We start from the raw sequence: 21,903 nt of genomic DNA on the forward strand, positions 1-21,903 counted from the left end.
CAGTTTGCTTCTCATTCCTGAAAAGCCTCCCATTGGCCAGGCTTTGGCATCTACTAAAATCAATCATCTCCCGCGGGTCAGGAGCCCAGCGGCCTGGGAGTAAGTAGACCATGCAAACTAATCAGTCACATGGGTCCACGGAAAATGACGAATGCCACGAGTCTTTAGGGGATCTTGGACTTCCAGGGGATCTGGCTGGATCTGAGTTGGAAAAGGCTCCCGGAGGCTACAGGGCCCGAGAGTTGTGGCCTCAGGAGAAGGAGTTTAGTAGAACAGAGCTACCTTTGAAGGCAAAGGGAACTGGAATTTATGCAAAGTCCGGAGGTGGGCGGGAGTGAGACCACTCTAGGAATAGAAGAACAAAAGTCCTTGTGGCTGTAGTGGAGATAGGAAATTGATTGCGACTAGGGGTGAGCTGGGATGTGAGGCCAGACCCCAGAGGGCAGGGGAACCCTCAAAGCTATGTCTGAGTCTTTGCTGTGGCCGCTCCTTTCTCTGTGAGACAGCTGCATCGAGCTCATCTCTCCACTGGAGTTAGCACATGCAAGTTTGTAGCATGAGTTAATGTGTTGAATTAGTGGTTTAAGGGTGACACTTCACCACAATTAGAAATCAAGTCTGTACAGAGTCATTTTCTAACCTTTTCTTATCGAAACCATTTGACAGCTATTTCCAAAGTTAAAACAAAAAAAACACAACAAAATATAGGCGGCTATCTGGTTCCTAGAGATTTAGGAACTACAGGATGGCTATTTTTAGATAATTGGTTTGTATTGATAACATAATTTCACTGTGATTTTTTTTTTTTGCCAGTCCTGGGCTGGGACTCAGGGCCTGACCACTGTCCCTGGCTTCTTTTTGCTCAAGGTTAGCACTCTGCCACTTGAGCCACAGTGCCAATTCTGGCCGTTTTCTATATATGTGGTGCTGGGGAATCGAACTCAGGGCTTCATGTATGCGAGGCAAGCACTCTTGCCACTAGGCCCTATTCCCAGCCCTCACTGTGATTTTTTAAAATCTTAAATGGACAAAGAAGACTCAGTTTAAATCCTTCAAAGATCTGCCTTAGTAAATAGGAGCTGAATGAATGTTGCTTCACTCAAGTCATTAATCAGAATTAATAGAGTAGGAAAGGGGAAGATGACTGTTCCCAAACTGCTTAAGAATGAAAAAGCAGCCGTACAAACACCACTGGTGTGAGTGAACAGGAAGCCTCTTGCTCTGCCATGTACCAGTGTGTTCATCTCTGAGCTTCAGCTTTTCATACATCGCAAAGGAGTATAATTTATAACAACTTGCACAAGGCTTAATTAAGAGTTCAGCAAAGTACTTTGAAACTAAATACAGCATAGTATTAATAAGGAATTTCTTTTTTGTTGTTTGGGTTTTATTTGGGGGGGTGAGGTGGGGAGCAGACAGGAACTTGCTATGTAGTTCAAACTAGTTTTGAATGACCAATACACAGCTCAGTCTCCGGCCACCTGGGATTACAGGCAAGTAGTTAGCATTCCTCCCCCCCCCCCTTAGGTCCTCCCACTAGTCCCCAGATCCACCCATACCTAAAGGCCCTGCCCTGGAACTATAATGGGCCACTCCCACCATTAAGACCTACTTCCTTCCCCTTTAGCCCCACAGATAAGCTGCCACCTGGATGAGGTGCAGAAGCTAGCCGCTATGTTGCTCCCTCTCCTGTGGGAGATATGGCCCCACTAATAAACCTCTTCATAAACCTTCTCCTGTCTGTGACTATCTCCCCACTGTCCCCTGGGATTGCTGGGACACATCCTTTCAAGTATCACTAGGTCCTCCTGCAAGAGAATTTTCTTGAGACATCTAGCCTTTCTTTTACTCAAAGACTAAAAATAAATATAAGTAAAATGGAGAGGTTTTGGAGAAGGCTCTGGATTTTAGCATTGTGGATACAGGGGGTCTAAATTTAAAAGAAATGTTGCAATGAATGAAAAGTTGAAGAATGCTTTGAAGAATGCTTTAGTAGAAATAATCATTTCACTGGACCCATACTCTTTCCCTCCCACCTTCCTTGCTTATATTCCCCTCCTCCCGCATTTCGTAATTATTTGAGAGAAACCTAGTAGAAAAGGAAGCTTGTCTAAAATGAGAGAATAGAACAAAGCCCATTACAATGATTGTTTTCCTTTTCCAGTGACAATTTCCCAAGTATCCATCCGGTGTGGCCTCAGCTCAAAAGTCCCTGCTCTGGATTATCTGGTACATATTATGAGGTTAGGCGCTGTTCAGAGCTTAGATCCTATCCCAACCAGATCACAGTGGAGACAGATCCAGGCTTGTTTTTCCTCAGCAGGACCAGTTAGGACTGGGCTCCACCAGCTGGTTCACTTGAAGATTAGAGTTCAGTTTCAGATTAATCTGTTTAGCTCATTTACTGTTGGATTTTCTTACCAGGAACTTGGTATTCACAGAACCATTTCTTACACTCTTTTCAAATTTTCTGACCTTTCCAAAAGGGAAAGAGTAGGGTCCTCAACGGTCCTTTTAACAATGTGGCAGACTTTCTTACAGATGTGAGCCTTTGGGGTGCAGAGGCTCTCTGCCTCCCCTCTGTCAGAGGGTTACCCTAAACAAAATTCCTTTTCCTAGTGATCATGTGATAACTGTGATAATGACAAATGATCCATTTCCTATGGCTTTCTAATGATAAGACAGTGCTGAGTGCTTCATGTGATGTCATTTGAATGATCCTGGCAAGGGCTCTAAGAACCAGCTGCTTTTTTGTTGTTATGGGTTTTTTGACACTGGTAATCCAGACTGGCCTTAAACTAGAGATCCTATCTCAGCCTGCCTCGTGCTGGGATACAGGCCTGTATTGCCAGAGGCAAGAAAGCAAGCAGATAATTTTTTTTTCTTTTTTGTTGGTCGTGGTGCTTGAACTCAGGACCTGGGCTCTGTCCTTGAGCTTGTCAGCTCTACACTAATGTTGTAGAGCTGACTCCATCTTGATTAGGGAAACGTGGTAGGAAATGTTGGGGGGAATAGAACTGACTCCATCTTGATTATTAGGTCAACCTGACCCCAAAACTCTGCTTCTGTGGCTTGCTTAACTTGTTATTTGCTCTACCCTGTGTCAACTTCCTACATCTATGCCACTCTTGCTTTGTTGCAGGCTCTCCCTCCTGCATCAACCTCCTACATCTGTGAACTTATTGCATGCTCTACCCCCTGCGTCAAACTCCACATCTGTGCTACGTTCTTACTGTTAGGTCCTCTCCCTGAGGGCTCCATGTAGATGCCCCCACCTCATTAAGTCTCCACCCAGTTACCTGGGTAACCTGCAGACCTGGAGGCAGTTACCTCCCCTTTCCCTGAGATCACATCCTAATCCACCTGGCCACACCCCTTGCCCCTGCCCTAGACATAAGGCAGGGCTGGGTGGGGGTCGCGCTCTCTCTCTCCCCTCTGGCCATGGATCATCTTGGCCACAGGCCAGCAGTTTGGTAATAAACTTTCTTTCCTGCCTGAATAGCGCGTGGCGTTCTCCTTTACCGGCTACCTACTTTAAAAACCTTAACACTTACCTTTATAAACCCCAATTTGAGGCCTGCTCGGGGTCACGGTGGCAGCTATACTGTGTCCCTGGTGGGTCAGCCCACTTTTCAACGTCACAGTTCAGCTCCCGAGTCTGTGCTACGTCCTTGGCTGGTCAGTTTGCTTTCTGCTTCCCCAATAAATCCATCTCTCTCTTTTTTTTTTTTTTTGGCCTTGGACTCAGGGCCTGAGCACTGTCCCTGGCTTCTTCCCGCTCAAGGCTAGCACTCTGCCACTTGAGCCACAGCGCCGCTTGTGGCTGTTTGTGGCTGTTTTCTGTATATGTGGTGCTGGGGAATCGAACCTAGGGCCTCGTGTATCCGAGGCAGGCACTCTTGCCACTAAGCTATATCCCCAGCCCACTAAATCCATCTCTTTGCTTGAGACTGTCTCTGAGTGGTGGACTCTTGGAGGGACAGGGTATCCCCTCCCTCGAACCCCATAACAACTAGCACTCTACCACTTGAGCCATAGCACCACTTCTGGTTTTCTGGTGGTTAATTGAAGATTAGAGTCTAAGGGACTTTCCTGCCCAGGCTGGCTTTGAACCAAGATCCTCAGATCTCAGCTTCCCGAGTATCTAGAATTACAGGTGTGAACCACATGCATCCTGCTTACTTTTCTTTTTTCTTTTTGGTTGGTTATGGGGCTTGAACTCAGGGCCTTAGGCACTGTCCCTGAGTCTTTTGCTAGAGTGCTCTACCACTGAGCCACAGCTCTACTTCCAACTTTTAGGTGAGTCTCACAGACTTTCCTGCATAGGACTGGCTTTGAACTATGGTTCTCATCCTCCTGAGTAACTCGAATTACAGGCATGAGCCATTGGCCCAGCAACGCTATTTTTTTTTTTTTTTTTTTTTTTTTTTGGCCAGTCCTGGGCCTTGGACTCAGGGCCTGAGCACTGTCCCTGGCTTCTTCCGCTCAAGGCTAGCACTCCGCCACTTGAGCCACAGCGCCGCTTCTGGCCGTTTTCTGTATATGTGGTGCTGGGGAATCGAACCTAGGGCCTCGTGTATCCGAGGCAGGCACTCTTGCCACTAGGCTATATCCCCAGCCCTATTTTTTTTTTTTAACCATCCCCATTGTATAGGTTAGATACACCCCAGCACACCTCTCTGCAGCTCAAAATTTTAAACCCTGCACTGGGTTATTGTGAGTAGCCTTCTGTTGGTAACTGTTTGCATGTGTTACATTCTAACTCAGGGGTTTCTTTTCATTTTAAAATGAAAAAAGGAACTTGGTAGAGATTTCTGTGGAGAAGCTCTTGAAGAGGAAAATGGAAGGGCAAGTCTGGATTACAATTCTATTTACTCTAAAGCATCTTTTTATTTTACTTTTCATTTACAGAAACACAGGTGAAAATAGATATGCTTTGAGAATGAAAGATCTTAAATTGAAATTCTAGGATTAAAATTCTAGGATTCTTTAAAAAAGGATGCAGTCCAACTGGCATTTCAACTTAGGTTCAGACTTATGGTTTCACTGTTTAGTAGCACTATTTGTTGGAATAAATAAATTTTTAATATTTACAAAGTATTTCCTATGTTCTCGGTTCCAATTTGCTGTAGAACATTACATTTCTCAAGCATGGTTTTTACAAGCAGTTCTCTGAGTTGCTGAAGATGTTTACCGAGAAGCGTGGCTCTCCTTTTCTTCTTTATCATTTAGGGAAAGGTAGAGGGCAAGGAGTTATCTCCTGGCAGAGGCATGACTCCACATTTTTGCTGGCTTCTTCAGGCCTGTGTGTTGAACTGCTGTGTCATTTGGAGAAGGAAGTTTGACTGTAACATTTCTTCATTTTTTTTCATTTGACAATAAAGGCAAAAAAAAAAAAATACCCCTGAGAGATTAACCAATTGAAATCTCTGCACCTTGTTTTAATTTACTTTCTGATAAACCAAAAAATATATGAGAACATTCATATGGTTCTAAATATCACTGATGGAATATTTTAGGATATGTGTATATATATGTATGTATATAATTTTGTTTATTTTCTGTTTATATGGTACCAAGGAATCAATCCCAGGACCTCATGCGAGCAGTCTACCACTAAGCCACATTTTCAGCCCGTATTTGAGGATATTGCTGCTTGGAGGTGACACTTAAAACGGGGAAGTCTTTATCTTCAAGGGATGTGTACTAAAAATATTTGTAGCTGGAGTCCTATGTTGTCTTTGATTTCCTTCAAAATAATGTAGGTTGTTGGGGACAGGAAAAACAGACAAGTGTGTAGAGGAAGCTCAATTGCCCGTGGGACGCATTATTGAAGTTGAGAAACAGGGTATGTACATGAGAATGCGTGTATACTCTGAAAATGTTAGAAATTTCTTTTTATTAAAATATTTTAAGAGGGCTGGTAATGTGGCTTAGTGGTAGAGTGCTTGCCTAGCATGCAAGAAGCCCTGGGTTTGATTCCTCAGCACCACATAAACAGAAAAGGCCAGAAGTGGCTCTGTGGCTCAAGTGGCAGAGTCCTAGCCTTGAGCAAAAAGAAGCCAGGGACATTGTTCAGGCCCTGAGTTCAAGTCCCAGGACTGGCAAAAAAACAAAAACAAAAAACCAAAAAATATTTTAAAAATTAAGTTGGAATCATTAGAAAAGTCAGCAAGAGGAAGGAGAAATAATAAGTGTTCTAGATTTCATTTAGGCATGAAAATGAATCTTCTCACATGGTTAGAATGCAAGTCTGTACACTCAAAAGTATCAGACTCTGAATGGCCAAGTCAGAAATGTATTTATTAGATTAGAAATAGAAAAGAGGGCTGGGGATATAGCCTAGTGGCAAGAGTGCCTGCCTCGGATACACGAGGCCCTAGGTTCGATTCCCCAGCACCACATATACAGAAAATGGCCAGAAGCGGCGCTGTGGCTCAAGTGGCAGAGTGCTAGCCTTGAGCGGGAAGAAGCCAGGGACAGTGCTCAGGCCCTGAGTCCAAGGCCCAGGACTGGCCAAAAAAAAAAAAAAAAGAAATAGAAAAGAACCATACCTAGTTTGGTTCTGCATTTCTTTCTCCCTTCTATCTAGAAGCTGAAGGGGTCAGGCACTGGTGGCTCAAGCTATAATCTTGGCTGGCTATTCAGGATGTTGAGATCTGGATTGCAGTTCAAAGCTAGCCAAAGCAGCAAAGTCCATGAGACTTGTATCTCCAACTAACCACCAAAATGCCAGAAGTGGACTTGTGGTTCAAATGGTAACAGTGCTAGCCTTGAGCAAAAAAGCTCAGGGACAGCACCCAATATGGACAGACAGACAGACAGACAGACAGACAGACACACACACACACACACACACACACACACACACACACATAACTGAAGGGAAGGTCTTTCTTGGCAGGCATAAAAATTATTCTTTTTTTTTTTTTTTTTGGCCAGTCCTGGACTTCAGCTTAAGGCCTGAGCACTGTCCTTGGCTTATTTTTGCTCAAGACTAGCATTCTTCAACTTGAGCCACAGAGCCACTTCTGGATTTTTTAATATATGTGGTGGTGAGGAATTGAACCCAGGGCTTCATGTGTGCTAAGCAAGTACTCTACCACTAAGCCACATTCCCAGCTCCCAGATTATTCTTAATCCTAGATAATATGGATTTTTTTTTTTTTTTTTTTGCCAGTCCTGGGCCTTGGACTCAGAGTATGACCACTGTCCCTGGCTTCTCTTTGCTCAAGGCTAGCACTCTGCCACTTGAGCCACACCACCACTTCTGGCCGTTTTCTATATATGTGGTGCTGGGGAATTGAACCCAGGGCTTCATGTATATGAGGCACTGTTGCCACTAGGCCATATTCCCAGCCCCAGTATGGATTTTATTTATTTATTTATTTATTTATTTATTTATTTTTGGCCAGTCCTGGGCCTTGGACTCAGGGCCTGAGCCCTGTCCCTGGCTTCTTTTTTGCTCAAGGCTAGCACTCTGCCACCTGAGCCACAGCGCCACTTCTGGCCATTTTCTATATATGTGGTGGTGCTGGGGAATCGAACCTAGGGCCTCATGTATATGAGGCAAGCACTCTTGCCACTAGGCCATATCCCCAGCCCCAGTATGGATATTTTTATAGGTTTCTTTTTTCTTTTTCTTTGTCTCTTTTTCTTCCCTATAGGTTATTACTCACAGAAGTCCCTCAAAAGGTATATTCTTTTGGGGAAATATAATACAAGGCAACATAGTTGCATCAACTAAAGTAGGAAATTGACTGGGTCAGTTGCTCATTGTAAGCACATTAGTAGGTTGGTTGAGTGTTCTTGGAAACTGCTCTTCAACAATAGCACATACAGACACCACACTCATACACCACACTCATCCACAGCTTTCAATATCACTTTTTTTTTTTCCATCTTAAGAGCAAAATCAGGACCAGTCTAGTTCAAGAATAGTCTAGGCTGTACTTTAGAAAGGGGAGACTTGTGGCAACATATACCTACAATTTCAGCTAATCAGGAGTTGGAGGTAGGAGGACCCAAGGCCAGCCAAGGCCACCCAGAGCAAAACAAGCTGTGGATCAAGTGTTAGAGCTCTTTTTGTTTGTTTGTTTTTGTTGCCAGTCCTGGGGCGTGGACTCAGGGCCTGAGCACTGTCCCTGGCTTCTTTTTTTGCTCAAGGCTAGCACTGTACCACTTGAGCCACAGCACCATTTCCGGCTTTTTTCTATATATGTGGTTCTGAGGAATCGAACCCAGGGCTTCATGTATACAAGGCAAGCACTTACCACTAGGCCATATTCCCAGCCCAAGTGTTAGAACTCTTAAGAAGGAGGTACTGAGTTCATTCCTCATACCATCAAATAAAAGAGCCAGGAGGAAAGAAGTCAGTAATATAATAAAGTATGATAATGCAGTGGACATCTTTTTCAGTTGTATGTACAGTTGTTGAAAACACCAGGAGTTTTCCAACATTCCAGCTTAGCAAGAATGTCAACTTACTTAAAGAGGAAAATACCCTATGCATGTGCATTTTGTACAGGTAAGTTTTTTGTACTGAGCCATTTTATATCTAGTTATATTTAAAAAAAATCACCTTCCCTTATTTGACAAAATATAGTAAGGCTAAGATGTTTAATTTAAACCAAACAAAGTATAGCTTTGTCCACATTTGCGAGGCATTTGCATTTCTCATTTGTTTATCATTTCAGGCACATTCATAGTGTTTTTTGTTGTTGTTTTGCCCATCCTGGGCTTGAACTCAGGGCTTAGGCACTGTCCCTGAGCTTCTTTTGCTCAAGGCTAGCACTCTACCACTTGAGCCACTGCACCACTTCTGGGTTTTTCTGCTTAGTGGTGCTGAGGAATCGAACCCAGGGCTTTGTGTATGTGAGGCAAGCACTCTACCAATAAGCCACATTCCCAGCCACATTCATAGTTTTTTTTTAAATGTTATTTTATGTAAAGTTCAAAAATACTTGGGAAGTAAATGATAAAACTTTGTTTTGTTCCTATTTCTAGGTGGACTTAAGTTAGATACAAAATGTTAATCCACATATAGTGAAACCTGGAGATGCTTTAAGATAAACTTCATTGATATGTGCTTGAGAGTCATACTCAAGAGTTCCTATGCCAAGTGTGAAACTGAAGCAAGGGCTATTTTGAGACAGCTGGTCACAGCAGCACCAGCCATGTGTCCACAGACCCTCTAGCAATGCCATCTGTCAAAACCACAGAGTCTAATATGGCAGGGGAAGGCACACTGGGCCAAAAGGCAGGACACCTAGCATCTGGCAGCAGTGACATTACTCTCTTCATCTATTTTCTTCTCTCCGAGCTGGAGGTAATAATTTCTGCCCTTCCCATGGCCCCGGGTTCAGTGAAGACCAACTGCGATGAGAGATCATTGGAAACACTTTGGCCAGCACACATGGAAGGAACTGAAATTTTAAAAATAAATTTTTAAGAAGAAAAATTAGTAAAGGGCAAATGAAATGAAGTATAATGAGAGAGCTTTCTGTTTCCCCTGAGATTACTGCATAAGTCCCAGGAAATGGGGTTTCAGGAAGACTGTGAATCCACTGTCACTTTACAAGGATTCCTCCTGAGTTAAAGCTAGCGGTGCCAGTTCTCCAAAACAAGATCAAGATGAATTATTTGGTGGAAAGACAAAAAACAGGCAGAAGATCACCATCAGCAAATGGTTGTTTCCATTAGTTTTAAGAGAAAGCATTCTACCAGGAGGGTAAGGATTTACAGCAAGCCTATCAGAGTCCAGTGCCATCAAATGGGAGAAAAATGGCAGGTGCCTTTGATAGGATCTTTTTTTTTCTTCTTTATCTTCTTGCCTTTGTACCCCCCCCCCCTTTTGATGGTTTGAACTCTGGGCCTTGATGCTGTCCCTGGGCTCCTTCTGCTCAAGGCTAGCTCTCTACTACTTGAGCCACAGCACTACTTCCATCCTTTTCTGAGTAGTTTATTGGAGATGAAAGTCCATGAACTTTCCTGCCAGGGCTGACTTTGAACCACAATCCTCAGATCTCAGCCTCTTGAGTAGCTAGGACTACAGGTGTGAGCCACCAGTGCCTGGCTGTACCACCTCGCATGCATGTATGCTTCTTAGTTAACAATCTTTTCTCCTTTCTAAAATGAGTCCAATGTTCAAGGCAGCAAAGCTTGAGGAATATTTTATTCTTCTTTTTTCCTTTTTTTAAGAAAATATGGAATGCTTCACGAATTTGCGTGTCATCCTTGCGCAGGGGCCATGCTAATCTTCTCTGTATCGTTCCAATTTTAGTATATGTGCTGCCGAAGCGAGCACAGGAATATTTTATTTTTGAGGAAATTTCAGGGTATTATCTGTTTTTGTCCATTATTCAGTGATATGGTATATGTTTACCTTAGAAGTAAACCAAGAAATATCACTGCCTATATCGAGTTTTTATTTATTCACTGCTGGTGCTGAGAGCTTTCAAAAGTTTAAAAATCTTCATTATTCTAAAAAGCTAAATACATATTAGCAGAAAAATAGAAAAATTACATTTCTACTTAAGAGAGTATTATATGGCTATAGAAATGCTTAGTTTCTAAAAACAAGCCAAAAGATCATTACAATAGTAGTTTTTTAAGTATGTCAAATTGTAACTACAACAACAATCGTGAAAATCCTAATATAAGAACTGATAGGGCTGGGAATATGGCCTTGTGGTAAAGTGCTTGCCTTGTATACATGAAGCCCTGGGTTTGAGTCCTCGGCACCATATATATATAAAAAATGTCAGAAGTGGCGCTGTGGCTCAAGTGGTAGGTAGAGTGCTAGCCTTGAACAAAAAGAAGCCAGGGACAGTGCTCAGGCCCTGAGTTCAAGCCCCAGGGCTAGCAAAAAAACAAACAAACTGATAATTCTATCCAATAATATTTCCTTTGGGGGTATAGTGGTATATTTTCCCCCATATTTTTCAAAATTTTCAATCCTAAACATACCCTCTTTTTTGTTAGAATACAGTCTTATTTGTGTGTGTGTTTTACCCCAGTGAGATATTGAATAAGTTGCCTCTATATTTCTAAGGATGAAGTCACTTCTAATGCTAGCAATGATAACAAAAACTATACTATCCTGGAAAAGAACTGGTATATAATGAATGACTTCACTTCAGCCCACTGAACTTGAAGTTAGACCTAGTATTCAGCGTCTAGTGAACCATGTAGGAAGTGGTGTGGTGACTGCAGTTTTGTGGTCTCATTCATGTGCCTTCCCCTCTGGGCAGGCTTAGATAAGGCTTGAAAGGCCCCACAAATACCTTCTCCTTCATCCTTCACTCTCTTCTCAACTTCCTATTTCATTTCTCTACCTTCCTGATGACCTAATTCAATGAACAAGAAGGAAGGAACCAATGGGACAGGTCAAACTTAAAGGCAGAGGAAAGATTCTTTTTTCTTTACTCCCCTCTCTGCAGGTAGAGGTCCCTCAGACAAGTTGTGAGAAGCAGAACTATTTCATGTCGCTCTGCACTCAACCACTTCAGCCATGGAAATGGTGACCCAGTTAGAAGAGTAGAGTCACTTACTCTCTTTTATTTCATGGAATTTTTTTTAAGGCACTGGAGCATGAGCATATATAAAAGCTTCTTTCTTCCTTTTTCTCTCTTTTTATTTGACAACTGAAACTTTATAATGATTAGTATTACTTCATTAACCACTTGTCAACTTGATCAAGGTTTAAAGCAGTTCTTTTGGCATAAGATCATTGCCATGGATTCCCAGTAATTTTAATAGGCGAAGTGCCAGTGTGGCATGTGGAGGTGATTCTAGATGTTAGTTGTCCAGGGACAGACACACACACACACACACACACACACACACACACACACACACACATTTTGTAATGTAAACAATGGTCTTACAGTCTTACTTAAAATGGTTTACAGAAAATTCAGTATTCTGGTTTTTTGTTGTTGTTGTTGTTTAATTTACAGTTTGTTCCATCAGAAGACAAACCTCCTTAGGACTAATTGTAGGGGAAAAAATAAGTATTTGCAAGCTGAGAAAGAAGAGCAATGACAGATGTATATTCAAGGTACAGATCCCCTCAGGGCACTGTAAAGGGGCAGAGGTGTTGAAATGAGGCAGGGAAGATCAAGTTCACATGCACCTCTGTGTGAAAGAGAAGGCTCAGGAAAATGAAAGCCAGGTGGGGAATAGCTACACCACATACATCTGCAGGCTATGCACTTTGGACCTTAGTATTAAAATGTGACTTCAGAAAATTTTACTCGGTATTTTCAGAATTTAATGTTAGAATTGAATCAGTAGGACCAGTCTTCTTCATCTCCCTCCATCCTCCTACTTTGCTGGACAAGACTTGATGACTTTGCGCACTCATCCGGCTGGTCATGTGGGCATTAGAAATTGTCTCAAGATACCCTGCATAGCTATTGGAGAGCTAAGGCAAGATGTGAATAAGCCCATTAAATGATGGGATTTGCAATTCAGAAACGTTGGTCAGCAAGGTGTAAAATGGAGCTGGTGTCTGTTGACTGGCACAATCAAAGGCTAAAAAAAAAAAACTTAGAAGATAAAATCTCCAGGACAAAGTGCTTTAAGCACAAGGTCTTGTCATGAGTTAGAACCCAGTACAACCTCCTCCCCAGAGACATTGAGATACAATTTATGTAAAGTGGAATGCAAAGCAGTTAAGCAGATATTTTGATGAAGTAAATTTTTTTTTAAAGGGGGAGATATCAGGAAGTAAACTAAGATCCTTCATATACTAGGCAAGTGCTTTACCATTGAGTTGTACCTCATAATCTTTAATTAGGTTTTTGTTTTTATTCTTGTGTGTGTATGGTACCAGGTTTGAACTCAGGACTTCACACTTGCTCAGCTTTTTTGTTCTGCTGATGTTCTACTACCTGAAACATGCCCCAGCCCTGCTTTTCACTGGTTATTGATGGAGTCTAGTGAACTTTTCTGTCCGGGATGGACTGTAATCACATTCTTCCAGATCTTGACCTTCTGAATAGCTAGAATTACAGGTGTGAGACACTGGTGCCCAACTATAATCTGAGTTTTAAACCTAATAATAAATGTGAACAAGCTCTATTTCAATATTTATCCATGACATCACTCGGTGGAAAAATTTTCTTCTCATTATTTGTTAACTAGTTCCTATTGGTAGTTATTTCCTTCTTATTTCTTCCTTTCTATACTCTCCTTTCTTTCTTTTTACTGAAAATAGTACTTTTATTAATATCATTTTAGGCTCAGCACTTTGCAGGTCAAGGCAAAAGAATTCTGTGTTTGAGGCCGGCCTGAACTACATGGTAAGACTGTCTCAGAAATAAACAAACATGAATTTTATCTAAGAACATTATGGGCATGTCATAAGTAATTTATTTTTTATTTTATTTTTGCCAGTCCTGGGGCTTGAACTCAGGGACTGAGCACTGTTTCTGGCTTCTTATTGCTCAAGGCTAGCTCTCTGCCAACTTGAGCCACAGCGCCACCTCTGGCCTTTTCTTTTTCTTTTCTTTTTTTTTCTTTTGGCCAGTCCTGGGGCTTAGACTCAGGGCCTGAGCACTGTTGTGCCAAGTCGCAAGACCACCCCCAAGAAGACCACCGAGATTCAGACACTCCGAAATGCAAAAGCAAGGCAAGGCTTTATTTAACGAGCTGCCAACTCGGGCCTCGTCCTACCCACCGACACAGCGGAGGTTAGGAGGGAGCCCCGAGCTGTGATTACACAGGGCTTATAAAGGCAAAGAATAAGGTTACAACAATCAGGTGTGCAAGCAAGATTAGGACACAGGTACAAATCTGATTGGGTCAGGGTTCGATTCTAAAATGGGGTTCACATGTCTGGCACTTTTTTTTTTGTTAGTTGTGGGGCTTGAATTTAGGGCCTAGGCTCAGTCCCTGAGTTCTTTCACTCAAGGCTAGCACTCAACCCCATTTTGAGCCTTAGCACCACTTCCAATTGTCTGGTAGTTAATTGGAGATAAGAGTCTCAGTGACTTTCCTGCCTGGTCTGGCTTTCAACCGCAATCCTCAGATATCAGCTTCCTGAGTAGCTAGGATTGCAGGCTTGAGTCACTGGCGCCCAGCTATTTTATTTTTTGAGACAGAATCTTGCTATGTTGCCCCACTGGTCTTGAGCTTGAGATCCTCCTGCCTCAGCTTCCCTAGTGCTGGAATTTTGTACATGAAATAACTCTATGAAGGATATCTTTAAATTGGGATACACCTTTGATATTTTATGACTAATCTAGGGAAAGCCAGATAGCCAGTGTCAGGCAGTCACTTACTTCTGTCCATGTTACCTAGAAATAAAATTAGTGAGCCTTGAAAGCATCCTCATTTGTGTTGAGTCCCTGCATAGGCTGATACTATTCTTTCAATTCATTTCCTTTTTTATTTCTCTCTTTTGTCTGACTTTATTATTTTGGTGTCACTAGGGATTGTGCTTAAGGCCTCATGCTTGCTAGGCAAAGGCTATATAGCACTTGAGCCAGGGACCATGTCCATTGTATGTTAGTTTCTTTTTCTGATAGGGTCTCATGCTTTTGCTCACCTGTATTTGGAACAAGATCCTTTCTTTTGAGTAGCTGGAGTTTCTAGCATTATTAATTGATTTAGAAGAAATAAGAAGCCATTAGTGTTTTAGTTACAGGTCAGTTGGACTTGGGGTAGCTCAGTTTCTTATTTGTAGAATTGTGGGAATTAATTAAAAGTCTTGACAGAATCAGGGGTGATGGTGCATGACTTAAGACAGCCTTTGGGAGGACAAGACAGAGGATTGAGAGTTCCAGGCTGTGGAGCTAAATCCCAGTACTGCCAAAAAAAAAAAAAGAAAAGTTTGTCGTTAAACAAAAAGTTAGTAATATTGTTTTAGTGATAAAATTCTTTTATCAAGAAACATTTTTATAAACTTAACAAGTGCTTTGAAAGCATAAAATTAAAACTTAATAGAGGCTAGGAATGTGGCTTAGTGGTAGAGTGCTTGCCTAGCATGCACGAAGCCCTGGGTTTGACTCCTCAGTACCACAAAAAACAGAAAGAGCCAGAACTGGCTCTGTGGCTCAAGTGGTAGAGTGTTAGCCTTGAGCAAAATAAGCTCAGGGACAGTGCCCAGGCTCTGAGTTCAAACCCCAGGACTGGCAAAAAAAGCCTTAATAGAACCACAGGAAAAAAAATCTAAAATACTACAGCATGGTAGGAAACTAACTTTCTAAATCATTAGGGCACTATTTTTCATATCATAATGTTAATTAAGAAATTGTCCTATTCAAATGTCCATAGAACTTCTTAGAGATTCAAGCACATAGAAAACAGGATAGAATTCCATTTCTGGAGTTGTAGACCATTCTAAGTCTTAAATCTAGCACCTTAGTCTTGTTTGGCTTTCAGCTAGTTATTTAACCTCTCAGTGTGTTTCCTGGATTGTAAAGTGATGGTAATGACACTGTCCATCTTGTAGGTTATTTAAAAAATAAATGAAAGGGGCAGGGAATATGGCCTAGTGGCAAGAGTGCTCGCCTCCTATACATGATGCCCTAGGTTTGATTCCTCAGCACCACATATATAGAAAAGGCCAGAAGTGGCACTGTGGCTCAAGTTGGCAGAGTGCTAGCCTTGAGCAAAAAGAAGCCAGGGACAGTGCTCAGGTCCTGAGTTCAAGCCCCAGGACTGGCAAAAAAAAAAAAAGATTTTTGTGTATTATATTGACTACCAGACTGGGTAGCTATTATTATGGTTATTATCCATAACACAACCAGCAAAGTATAGGATGTAATGGAAGAAACCACCACTCTATGACTCATTTTCTACCTTGTTTTAGGTTAGAAACTTTGAATCCGGTTCTTCATGTTTTCAAATATACAAAGAATCTGACTTTCTCATTCCATGTAAGAGGATAATACTTTCTTCTAACTCATCTGCTCTCTCAAATTGCTGGTGTTTAAAGCCATTCACCTTATGGTGGCCCATCTGGCCTGGAAGGTCTAGAACTCCTCATGGTCTAAATGCATCCACTTCCCAGAGCACTACCCTTGTCAGTCCCACTTACAATGGCCATGGAGCTCACCATCTGCCATCTCCCCTGGGAGCAAAACGATTGCTCCTCACTGTGTGCTCCTAGAGAGATCATCCTGAATCTTGTGTGGCTCTGTCCTAATCTCTCTGAGTATAGGTGACTCCACCTGAAGGCTACTTCTAGCACAGCACCTGGATAAATAAAGTTTCCAGCCTTCTCTTTGTTCTTCTCTAAGAGCAGGAGTCAGTGCTATGTGATCTGTCTCCTTGACTATCCTGTAGGAAAACCTCAGCATTCTACATGTACCTAATGGCCAAAGGAATGTATAAACAAACAGTTTCTGTCCTGAACAGTGATGCTTAGAGAGTCTACAAATACTTAGTTTCACTCCTTTAAACTTTAGAACCTGCTCTCCTCTCCCCATTAGACCTTTCCTTTGTGCCTTTCTACCATGCATTCTACCTTGGGCCTAGACAGGCTAACCAGCAGTCTTTACTACAGTCCTGGAAGCTAGTATAAATTTATTTTATTTTAAAATTTATTTTGTTTTACAAATGAGAACCTAAGCAAATACATTGAATTCCAGGCTTCTTTAACTCAAACATCCTGTACTGTATTGTCTCCAGAAAGAGGGCTGGGAGCCGGTGGTTGTACCATTGCTCAAGGTAGAACTCCAAAACAATCACAATTAAGTAGTGCTGTTTTGAGGAATAGGCAGGGTGGTTTGTTTACTTTTCCTTTTTGTGCTGGTACTGTGCCTTCCACTCAGTGCCTCATAATGTTGCTCAGCTTCTTTGTGGTAAGTCTGACATTCCACCACTTGAGCCATGTCTCCAGTTCCAGCTTTTTTGGTGGTTAATTGAAGATAATCTCTTGGATTTCTCTGCCTGGGCTGGCTGGAAACCTTGATATTCAAATCTCAACCCTCTGAATAGCAAGGATTATACATGTGAGCCACTGGTGCCTGCCTAGTAGAGTGCTTTGAGTATCAAAGACCTTTAAGCATCACCACCACTTTGGTCTTCTTTTTTTTTTTTTGCCAGTCCTGGGACTTGAACTCAGAGCCTGACCACTGTCCTTGGCTTCTTTTTGTTCAAGGCTAGCACTCTACCACTTGAGCCACGGTACTTCTTTTTCTGGTGCTGAGGAATTGAACCCAGGGCTTCATGCATCCTAGGCAAGTACTCTACCACTAAGCCACATTCGCAGCCCACCACCACTTTGTTCTTGATGTTCTTTTTGCTCAAGAGATTGTTCTCTGTTGAAACAATTGAATTTAGAGACCCTCTGTGGCAAGTCATTTCTGCATTACACACCTGCTATAATTTAGATATTAAATATCTCCAAAAGGATCAGGTATTAAAATTTGGTACCAAGCTTAGCACCTTTAAGAGGAGAGCCACAGTGGGAAGGTGTGGGAGGGTGTCGGGTCACAGAGGAATGCTCTTGAAGGGAATAATGGGACTCTGAACACTTCCTTTCCCTCTCTTTCACTTCCTGGCTGTGATGAGATGGGTTGCTTTGTTCTACCATGGCCTCCTACCCTGAAGTTACATAGTTCCGCTTTTACAGACTGTACATTCCATATAATGACTGCATTTGCTTACTCCATTCATGTATCCTCCCTCATTGCCCCTGCCCCCCTCCCCCAACATGTTTCTGCTTCCTGGTATTCATTTTGTTAATGTTTTGTATTTATATGAGGTTTATTCCTTTGTGTTGTAGTATGTGTTGTTTTCCTAAAGCAGTATATTGGTAGTTATGTTAAAGCAATAAGACATCATATGTTTTTGTTTTTGTTTTGCTTTAGAAGATCACAGCAGGCTGAATAAAATCTTTATTTTTTTGTTATTTTACTGGGCTGGGAGTCAATCCCAGGGTCTTCCCCATGCTAGCTAAGTGCTCTATCTATGAGCTATCTATCATCTATCCCCTATCTATTCTCTATCTCAAAATTATTTCTAAAACATGTAAATACTGTCTTGCTTTCTTAAGCATTGTCAAAGTTAAAATTTTTTGACAGGCAAGTCTTAAGAGCAAGAATATTATTTCACTTTGCATTAATGAGGAGAGATTATTTTTTTAAATAACAGAGTTAAAAGACTGGGTTCAGTGATGTGAGGCTCCCAGAGAAAGCATTTTTAAGATCTGAACCGCTCTGGAAGAACAATAAACATGACTAAAGGCAATTGCTGTGTCAAGGTCTTTTTGTTTAAGAGAGTGCAATTTCTAGTGGTTGAGAAAAACCCCATGTGTCATTTTCATTGTTTGCTCCACTTGTTTGCTTGCTCTGTAATTGAATTTCACACAAAGCAGAAGGTGAAAACTAGTTTCAGGTGTGCTATTTATTGTGTTTCTTATAGATTCTTTCATTTAGTTAGACCCTAACTCCTGTTCTGTGTTCTCCAGTGGGTGTATCTTAGTGATTCTTTTAAATGAGATTCAATGAAGGAGAATGACATTTCTTTTGAAACCAATCTCTGCTTTGATTAGAGGCTACATTTTTTTTTTAAAACAGCAGAAATTGGCTTGCAATCTTATTTTTAGTTTATTTCTAGCTACTTCCAAAGTAAGTCTTACTGAAATTAGGAGACATAATTGTGTTTCTCATCCTTTAGGACTGAGTTTTCAAAACCACAGGAACTCTGCTGTAAGACATTAATAAAGATTATATGGGGCTGGGAATATGGCCTAGTGGTAAAGTGCTTGCCTGGTATACATGAAGCCCTGGGTTCAATTCCCCACCACCACATATATAGAAAAAGTCGGAAGTGGCGCTGTGTCTCAAGTGGTAGAGTGCTAACCTTGAGCAAAAAGAAGCCAGGGACAGTGTTCACGCCCTGAGTTCAAGCCCCAAGACTGGCAAAAAATAAAACACAAACAAAAAAGAAAGATTATATGAGATGCAGTTTAGGTTCACTCTGAAGTTTCCCATGTCCTTTGGTCAGTGTTTGGGTGTTTAGACCTGGATAATGGTTTTTTTTTTGTTTTTTGTTTTTTGTTTTTTTGCTGCTCCTGGGTCTTGATGAACTCAAGGTCTGGGTGCTGTCCCTGAGCTCCTTTTTGCTTAAGGATAGCACTCTACCACTTGAGCCACAGCACCACTTCTGCCCTTTTCTGTTTATGTGGTACTGAAGAATTGAACCCAGGACTTCATGTATGTTAGGCAATCACTCTACCACTAAGCCACATTCCCAGCCACTGAATGAGATGAATTTGAGGAAAGTAAATATGTCCTTGTTTTCAAGCAGCAAACCTTTGTACCACATCATTTTGCAAATAGTGCATGGAATCAGGTTGTGGGAGATGATAGAGAACTATGACTTGGATAAAGTGACCATTAAAGGAACTAGGAGAAATACAAGTTCAGCTCTAAAGCCATGGCTATGGGAAATGACCAGTTTTTCTTTAAGTTTTAATTGTTTGCTATAATTTTTGTCACCTGGCAGCTACTCCCTAAAATCATAGGAAACAATAGGATAACTTACAGGCAATTCCTGAACATAGATCTTGGAATCTCACTATTGTAGCTTTTAATGCATATAGATTCAGAATCACAGGAGCCACTGGGAAGAAGCGACAAGTGCAGTCATATGAAGAACAGGAGTGGGCAAGTGGGAGGGAAAGAAACAATATTCCTCTAGGAAGATAATAGAGGAACATTACATGTTTATGGAATTCATTCACTCCTGCATTCAGCAACTGTTTGGTGGTTACTTTGTGCCAGGTTCTTGGCTAGATGCTGGGTGTGGTAAGTCTATGACAATGTCAGTATGTAACCACATATTTTATGGGTCCTATTTGGTTTCATTTTAACATGAATATACTATGAACAAAATTTAGTTTGATTGAACTGCAATTAGGAATTGTATTATTTTACTCAACAGGATTAAAGCATACGAGTTTATAATTTTAGAGTAATACAAAGGATGGATAGGATCCAAGTATATTATATGCATGTATAAAGATATCACAACGGAACCCTTTTGTACAGCTTTTGTATGCCAATAAAAGGACAATGTGTTTATAGGGGACCTAATTCAAGAGTATTATACAAACCAGGTGCCGTTGGCTCATGCCTGTAATCCTAGCTACTCAGGAGGCTCAGATCTGAGGGATATAGTTTTAGGTCAGCCTGGACAGAAAAGTCCATGAGACTCTTATCTCCAATAAAGTACAATCCAGAAGTGGGGCTGTAGCTCAAGCAGTAAAGTACTAGCCATGAGTAAAAAAGCTCAGGAGCAGTGCCTAGACCCTGAGTTCAACCCCTGGACCAGCACACGAAAAGTGAGAATACTATTCATAATGATAACATAAATCTCGTTTCTGACTCTAATAGTCTCAGGCCTAATCCCACCAAGTCTTTTCTCCTGCTGGGTCAGTCCTGCTGCTCTTCCAGGTTATTTATCTCCTATTCTTAAGATTCTGACTCCAACATGGCCTTGAATATTCCCACTCATTCCCTCCCCCCACTTTTTTTTTTTTTTTTTGCCAGTCCTAGTCCCTGGGCACTGTCTCTGAGCTTCTTTTGCTCAAGGCTGGCACTCTGCTACTTGAGCCACAGCTCCACTTCTGGCTTTTTCTGTGTATGTGGTACTACGGAATTGAACCTAGGAGTTCATGCATGCTAGGCAAGCACTCTACCACTAACCTACCTTCCCGCCCAAATATCCCCTTTTCTGATCCCATGTTCCACCTTCCTAACTTCTGAAACCTTTCCACAGTGACCTCAGCAGCATCCTCACTGTAACTTGGGGCTTTGAGTGTTCTCTACTTGCTACAACAGAGACTTGCTCCTGCAGGAACACTGGCCCCTTTGGAGTGCTTCCCTCCCATGCCTCATCTTCTGTTACCAGGTGGTCCCTACTAGGTTTTACCACCTTTACCATCACACACCCTCATCCCCTGAAGATTTTAGCTCCAGATTTCTCTTACCCATATGGCCTCTACCATCCTCCATCATGATGACTGTTTTTATCCTTGTAGATCTCTCTCTCTCTCTCTCTCTCTCTCTCTCTCTCTCTCTCTCTCTCTCTCTCTCTCTTTGCTGGTCCAGCTTCTTCTGCTCAAGGCTAGCACTCTACCACTTGAGCTACAGTACTATTTCTGGCCTTTTCTGAGTAGTTTATTTGCAATGAAAGTCTCACAGACTTGCCTGCCTGGGCTGGCTTTGAACCATGATCTTCAGATCTCAGCCTCCTGAGTAGCTAGGATTTATGGGCATGAGCCACCAGCACTCAACTTGACTTTCTTTTTTGTGTTGTGGTGCTGAAGATGGTCTTACCTATGATTGTGCATATTCTACCACCAAGAGCCATTCCCAGCCCCCTATCATGATGCAATCATTCCTAATTGCTGCAGTGGGTTCATAATCTCAATTTTAAGTGATACCTATTACTGTTCTTATGACTATTTCATAGGGCTTGGTGAATTGTGCTGGTCACTAGTTGGATTCCCTCAGTGAATAAATTCTGCCCCACTCTTTCTGTTCAGGGGCTGTTGCATGGGTTAGCCAGTATCAGACACTGTTGACAGGATGTTGGGGAAAAGCAGCAAGAGTAGCTGGACAATGAAGGGACAGGGAGAAAGGAAGAGAAAGGCTGGAGGGAACAGAACAGTTCATTCTGGAGGAGCAGGTTGGCAACCCTGCACAACAGAGGTGGGCCCCTGGCTGAGGAGCAGTAAATAGATGACACACCGGAAACCTATAGGCTCAGCAAGGGAGGAATTAGAGATTCTCAAGGTAGCCCAGGCATCCAGGGAGAAGAAAATGTTCCAGAGCACACAGTAGGGGCTGAGTAAATATTTGTTGGGGAAAAAAATGAATGAATTCTGAATCCAGACCTTCAGGTTTTTGTTGTTGTTTTAGATGAAAAAATGCAAGAGTG

The 21,903-nt window shown here is 41.9% G+C and overlaps 1 protein-coding gene and 1 non-coding gene across 2 annotated transcripts in view; one reads left to right on the plus strand and one right to left on the minus strand.

The window, feature by feature from the left end:
- Window positions 1-21,903, plus strand: part of LOC125347458 (formin-like protein 5) — a 31,798-nt gene that overhangs the window by 1,285 nt on the left and 8,610 nt on the right. The gene's annotated exons all lie outside the window — the stretch shown is intronic.
- On the minus strand, window positions 10,200-10,306 carry LOC125341967. Its single transcript, XR_007209117.1, has one exon. It is a non-coding gene; the product is annotated as a U6 spliceosomal RNA (small nuclear RNA).

This window comes from Perognathus longimembris, chromosome 1 (assembly GCF_023159225.1).
Source record: "Perognathus longimembris pacificus isolate PPM17 chromosome 1, ASM2315922v1, whole genome shotgun sequence".
Classification (NCBI taxonomy): Eukaryota; Metazoa; Chordata; class Mammalia; order Rodentia; family Heteromyidae; genus Perognathus; species Perognathus longimembris.